Source organism: Pristiophorus japonicus, chromosome 4 (genome assembly GCF_044704955.1).
Source record: "Pristiophorus japonicus isolate sPriJap1 chromosome 4, sPriJap1.hap1, whole genome shotgun sequence".
Taxonomy (NCBI): Eukaryota; Metazoa; Chordata; class Chondrichthyes; family Pristiophoridae; genus Pristiophorus; species Pristiophorus japonicus.
Window position 1 is genome coordinate 225,704,251 of NC_091980.1, and position 7,297 is coordinate 225,711,547.

At 46.9% G+C, this 7,297-nt stretch overlaps 1 pseudogene; it reads right to left on the reverse strand.

Moving 5' to 3' along the window:
• Positions 1–915: 915 nt before the first annotated feature.
• Positions 916–2,128, reverse strand: LOC139262746 (succinyl-CoA:3-ketoacid coenzyme A transferase 1, mitochondrial pseudogene; annotated as a pseudogene).
• Between the last annotated feature and the right edge of the window lie 5,169 nt (positions 2,129–7,297).

Below are 7,297 nucleotides of genomic sequence, written 5' to 3' on the forward strand. Positions count from 1 at the left end.
GTTCTCCTTCGGATTTAGGTGCTCCTGGACCAGTGTACACAGTTCTTCATACGATTTGGTTGTTGGTTTCACCAGAGCAAGAAGATTCTTCATGAGGCCATAGGTTGTTGCCCCGCAGACGGTGAGGAGGATCGCCCTTCCTTTGGCAGCGTTCTCATCCCCTTCCAGCTCATTGGCCACAAAGTATTGGTCAAGTCGCTCCACGAAGGCTTCCCAATCGTCACATTCTGAGAATTTCTCCAGGATACCAACAGTTCTCTGCATTTTCGCGTGATGGTTCGTTATCTCATCGCCAGTTGTTATGTTCATAATAAATTAATGTAACTGAGTACAGTAGACGTGAGTAAGTGTGACCTTAGTTCCTTTATTCTAACTCCAGAGAGTTGGTACAGCATGGGAGGCCTGCTTATATACAGTGCTCCCAAGGCATACTGGGATCCCTTGGGGCTCCAACAGGTACGCCCTTGGGTGGCGGTAGGATACTGGTTACATAGGGTTGCATACATAACAATTTGTGTGTGAAAAATGTGTCCCAGCAGCCTTTAAAGGGCCGATCGGCACTTGGTGAACCATGTTGAGGGAGGCAAATGGCCCTGCCTCAAACCCTTACAACATTTCTACAGGGTAAATTCACAGACTCGGCACTTCCAATGGCCCGAGGACTAGCGGCCTTTGAGGAACCACTCAAATGCGCTTCCCTGAGGGCTGCAGTAAAATTACCCTGAGATATGGTAGAAAAATACAACCATTTCAAAAACTATTAACATTCATTAAAATCGAAACCATGCTCCGCCCCGCCCTCACCCCTGTGTAGTTGGGGCACTGGTTTATTTCCCGGTGTGATCCTGGCTACATTGCAGAGATTTCCAAAGCCTGGTGGAAGCCTCTCTGTGGTCAGGCAGGCCTCCATTCCATTCAGACCTGTAGCATTGGCCGTAGGTTTGGTGACACACTGAAGTCACATCCGAAACTCTTCAACAGTTACTCCTTCAAATACTTCAATCAGATCCTTAGTTCTTAATATCAAAGACAGCCTTCTCGGTGATGATGCGATTCACACAGCCCAATCCAGTTAGCGGCAAGTTACACTTGTCCAGGATCTTGTGTGCTCCAACCTTCACCGAGTGCTCCATGGTAACCACCACTTACATGGCGGCACTGGCCACTAGGTCCATGGCTCTGCCCATCCCCTTCACCATCTTACCCAAAATCATCCAATAGGCCAGATCACCAATCTTAGACACCTGCATCCCATCGAGCATCGTCAAATTCATGTGCTCCTCTCGGATCATGGCAAAGGACTTGTCGCTGGAGAAGAAGGAAGCGCCCGGCAGCACGGTGACCATCTACCTGCATTAATCAGGTCCGCGTCTTCCTCTCCCTCAACCGGATATGGGCCCAATCCCAGAATGTCGTTCTCACTCTGCAGGTGCACGGTGATGTCCAGCCGGATGAAGTTGCTGGCCAGCATCGGCATTCCAATACACAGGTTTGCATACATACCGTCCTTGAACTCGAGTGCTGCTCTGTGAATGAGCCAATCCCTCACAATGTTAGCTTCAGTCATGGGCTTGGGGTTGCAATCTCCCAGCTTTCAAAGAGTTAGTCTCTCAATCCGCTTCTCCTACCGCTTGCCCTTTATGACTCTCTGCACGTATATACTGGATATGTGTACGTCTTCAGGGGCAAACGCCCCAGTCTCAACAATCTCCTCGACATCCACCACAGTCACTTTGGCAGCTTTACACATGGGCTGGTTGAAGTTCCATACAGTTTTCCGGAATACAACATTCCCAGCCCAAGCCGCCTTCCAGGCCTTGATCAGCGCAAAATCCCCTGTGATCCCTCGCTCCATGATGTAGTGTTGACCATTGAATTCCAACACCTCTCTAGGTTCACTTGCAATGCAGATGCTGCCATCCTTGTTGTTCATGATTGGCACCCCTCCTGCTTCGATAAGAGTGCCGTACGCTGCCGGTGCGATGAATGCTGGGATGCCCGCACCACCAGCTCGAATCCTTTCCGCCAAAGTTTTAGCAAGGCTTTTGATAAGGTCCCACTTTGTAGACTGGTCATAAAAGTAAAAGCCCATGGGACCCAGAGCAAAGTAGCAAGTGGGATCCAACATTGGCTTGGAAGCAGGAAGCAAAGGATAATGGTTGATGGGTGTTTTTGTGACTGGAAGGATATTTCCAGTGGAGTTCCGCAGGACTCATTACTAGGTCCCTTGCTTTTTGTGATATACATCAATGATCTAGACTTGAATATAGGGGGTATGATTAAGAAGTTTGCAGATGATACTAAAATCGGCTGTGTAGTTGATAATGAAGAAGAAAGCTGCGGACGGGTCTGATGACGTCATTTGATGACATGCCATCAGCCGGTTTCTTTAAAGGGACTATGGCCAACTTGCAGCATTGAGGTGCTGCAAACACTGACAAGCACTGCACAAAGGTGCATGGCTGCACCCAGGCCTTTCAATGATCTTAGTAGTTCACGAAACGTTACTGCAAAGCCACTCAACCTCAAATCCTGATGTACCACTCATCACATCCCCATCACTCTGCCTTCCCTACCCTATTCCTGCATATCCTTACACCAACTTACCTTGCACCTCCACCCATCCCTCTCTCTATCTATCTGCAGAAGCTGGCTAATGCTTTCAGCACTCACAAGATGGTGGTTTGGGTAGCTTTCCAAAGGATAAAACTAAGCAAGTGCTGTCCTGTTGGCCTTCCCACCTGTTGCTGCTGGTAATACTTAGCTTTACTTCTCTACCACCCATGAACCCAAGGCTGTCTGGCTTCCTGCCTGAATGACCAGAACATTTTGCAACTAAATATCGACAAGACCAAAGCCATCGGGTACTGTAGCATAGTGGTTATATAATCCAGTGGCCTGGACTGCTGAGGAATTTATTTAAAAAAAAAAAAAAAATAGAAAGCTGCGGACTGCAGGAAGATATCAATCAACTGGTCAGGTGGGCAGAACAGTGGAAAATGGAATTTAATCCAGAGAAGTGGGAGGTAATGCATTTGGGGAGGGCTGAAAAGGAAAGGGCATACACATTAAATGGTAGGATACTGAGAAGTGTAGAGGCACAAAAGGACTTTGGAGTGCATGTCCACAGATCCTTGAAAGTACAAGACCAGGTAGATAAGGTGGTTAAGAAGGCATACGGAATGCTTGCCTTTATTACCCAAGGCATAAAATACAAGAGCAGGGGAGTTATGCTTGAACTGTATAAAACGCTTGTTAAGCCACAGCTGGTGTACTGCGTGCAGTTCTGGTCACCGCATTACAAGAAGGATGTGATTGCACTGGAGAGGGCACAGAGAAGATTTACGAGGATTTTGCCGGGTGTGGAGAATCCAAGCTATGAGGACAGATTAGATCGGCTGGATTTGTTTTAATTGGAACAGAGGAGGCTGAGGGCAGACCTCATTGAGGTGCATAAAAATATGAAGGGCCCAGATATAGTGGATAGAAAGGGCCTATTTCCCTGAGCAGAGGGGTCAAAATCAGGGGGCATAAATTTAAAGTAATTGGTGGAAGGTTTAGAGGGGATTTGAGGGGACATTTCTTCATGCAGAGTGTTGTGGGGTTCTGGAACTCACTGCCTTGAAAGGGTGGTAGAGGCAGAAACTCTCACCACATTTCAAAAGTACTTGGATGTGCACTTGAAGTGCCGTAACCTGCAGGGTTATGGACCTAGAGCTGGAAAGTGGGTTAGGCTGGATAGCCTCTTGTTGGCCGGCATGGGCACGATGGGCTGAAATGGCCTCCACCCATGCTGTAAACTTCTATGATTAGCCCCATATGGTCCCTCGATTGGTTTTCCTTCCCTCTTGACTTGCTTGACTGCCCTTAACATTTCATCGTCCTTCTGAACTGTTTTCAAATCTGGTGCGTGAGGGACCCTGTTGGTTTCAGGGGCCATTGAAGCTACTAACCCTGGTATGGATCCCACGGAATCCGCTTCTCTGCCCCTGTCCTAGCCAGCTCATTAGCTCTTTTATTCCCTTCGCACCTGGGTTCAGCTTTGGAATGGGCTTTGACCTTGTGAATGTAAAATTGTTCCTTTCCCGATCCTACCACTGTGGTAGTCAACGGCTTGCATTCAGCCGATGTGAACCCAGATTGCCAGATATTCTGTACAAGAATTACAGGTGAACATCGAGTCTGAGCAAATCATGTAAGGAGGGGGGAAACTCCATCGAATGTGTGACTACGTAAGTCACTGCAGCTGGCTCCACCTGCTGGACGCTGAGGGCGTCTAGCAATTTAATCACCAGTTCGCCCTTTGTTCGTGGGTCATATATCCCACATCCCGTTTTTTGCTCCCCCTTCATAAAGCTAGACCCGTCTACATAAACCTGATTTGAGCCCACCCTCAGTCTCCCATACCCCTTCCACTGTACAAGTGTGTGGTTCTCCCTGGTAATGGAGATTTGCAGTCAGTTTGGGTTCTGACATACATCTTACCTTAGTTCCATCCATCCCAGTAGCAGCATCCAAGTGCCTGATACCATGCCTTCCTTGATTCTACCCTCCAGTAACAATCGAGGGGCTGTGTGATAAGTGAGCAGCGATAAGTGATAAGTGAGCCCCTGGGAGGAAAATAAAACTAAGTGTGACATCACAGCAAGAGGTTCAGGGACGTCGGAGCGGCCGATAAAGGCCAGCTGGTGCAGCTGCAACAGGGAGAAAAGGCAAAAAAGTAGAAAGAAATCGAAAGGTGACATCACAGCCAAGGGGAGAAGTGATTGGCTGGTGATTGGTGAGTAGTTTTTTTCTTTTTCTTTTCTTTATCAGTAAGTAATCTTTAGCATTATTGTTGCCAAATTAAATTAATCTAGGGGTTAAGTCATGGCAGGAGAGCTCAGACACATGTTATGCTCCTCCTGTACTATGTGGGAAGTCAGGGACGCTTCCAGTGTCCCTGACGACAAAATGTGTGGGAAGTGAATCCAGCTGCAGCTCCTGACAGATCTCATTATGGCACTGGAGTTGTGGGTGGATTTACTATGGAGCATCCACGATGTTGAGAATGACGTGAATAGCACGTTTAGTGTGTTGGTCTTACCGCAGGTAAAGGTTACACAGCCAGATAGGGGATGGATGACCAACAGGAAGAGCAGTGGAAGGAAGGTAGTGCAGGGGTCCCCTGTGGTCATCCCCCTGCAAAACAGATACACTGCTTTGGGTACTGTTGAGGGGGATGACTCATCAGTGGAGGGCAGCAGCAGCCAAGTCCATGACACCATGGGTGGCTCTGCTGCACAGGAGGGCAGGAATAAGATTGGGAGAGCTAAAATGATAGGGGATTCTATTTTAAGGGGAATAAATAGACGTTTCTGCGACAGCAACCGAAACTCCAGGATGGTATGTTGCTTCCCTGGTGCAAGGGTCAGGATGTCTCCGAGCGGATGCAGGACATTTTGAAGGGGGAGGGTAAACAGCCAGTTGTCATGGTGCATATAGGTACCAACGATATAGGTAAAAAATGGGATGAGGTCCTACAAGACGAATTTAGGGAGCTAGGAGCTAAATTAAAAAGTAGGACCTCAAAAGTAGCAATCTCAGGATTGCTACCAGTGCCACGTGCTAGTCAGAGTAGGAATCGCAGGATAGTTCAGATGAATACGTGGCTTGAGGAGTGGTGCAGAAGGGAGGGATTCAAATTCCTGGCACAGTGGAACCGGTTCTGGGGGAGTTGGACCAGTACAAACTGGACGGTCTGCACCTGGGCAAGACTGGAACCAATGTCCTAGGGGGAGTGTTTGCTACTGCTGTTGGGGAGGGGTTAAACTAATATGGCAGGGGGATGGGAACCTATGCAGGGAGACAGAGGGAAGTATAATGGGGGCAGAAGCAAAAGATAGAAAGGAGAACATTGAAAGTGGAGGGCAAAGAAACACAAGGCAAAAAGCAAAAAGGGCCACATTACAACAAAATCCTAAAGGGGCAAAGGGTGTTAAAAAGACAAGCCTGAATGCTCTGTGCCTCAATACGAGGAGTATTCAGAATATGGTGGATGAATTAACTGTGCAGATAGCAGTTAACGGATATGATGTAATTGGCATCACAGAGACATGGCTCCAGGGTGACTAAGGCTGGGAACTCAACTTCCAGGGGTATTCAACATTTCGGAAGGATAGACAGAAAGGAAAAGGAGGTGGGGTGGTGTTGCTGGTTAAACAGGAAATTAATGCAATAGTAAGGAAGGACATTAGCTTGGATCATGTGGAATCTGTATGGGTGGAGCTACGGAATACCAAAGGGCAGAAAACGCTAGTGGGAGTTGCGTACAGACCACCAAACACTAACTAGTAGTGAGGTTGGGGACAGCACCAAACAAGAAATTAGGGATGCATGCAATAAAGGTACAGCAGTTATCATGGGCGACTTTAATCTACATTTTGACTGGACTAAACAAACTGGTAGCAATGCGGTGGAGGAGGATTTCCTGGAGTGTATTAGGGATGGTTTTCTTGGCCAATATGTTGAGGAACCAACTAGAGGGCTTGCCATCCAAGACTGGGTGATGTGTAATGAGAAGGGACTAATTAACAATCTTGTTGTGCGAGGCCCCTTGGGGAAGAGTGACCATAATATGGTAGAATTCGTTATTAAGATGGAGAGTGACACAGTTAATTCAGAGACTAGGGTCTTGAACTTGGGGAAAGGTAACTTTGATGGTATGAGACGTGGCTAGAATAGACTGGTGAGTGATACTTAAAGGGTTGACGGTGGATAGGCAAAAGCAAACATTTAAAGATCACATGGATGAACTTCAACAATTGTACATCCCTGTCTGGAGTAAAAATAAAATGGGGAAGGTGGCTCAACCGTGGCTAACAAAGGAAATTAAGGATAGTGTTTAATCCATAGAAGAGGCATATAAATTGGCTAGAAAAAGCAGCAAACCTGAGGACTGGGAGAATTTTGTAATACAGCAGAGGAGGACAAATGGTTTAATTGGGGATGGAAATAGAGTATGAGAGGAAGCTTGCTGGGAACATAAAAACTGACTACAAAATCTTCTATAGATATGTGAAGAGAAAAACATTAGTGAAAACAAATGTAGGTCCCCTGCAGTCAGATTCAGGTGAATTTATAATGGGGAACAAAGAAATGGCAGACCAGTTAAACACATACTTTAGTTCTGTTTTCACAAAGGAAGATACAAATAACCTTCCGGAAATACTAGGGAACCGAGGGTCTAGTGAGAAGAAGGAACTGAAGGATATCCTTATAAAGCGGGAAATTGTGTTAGGGAAATTGATGGGATTGA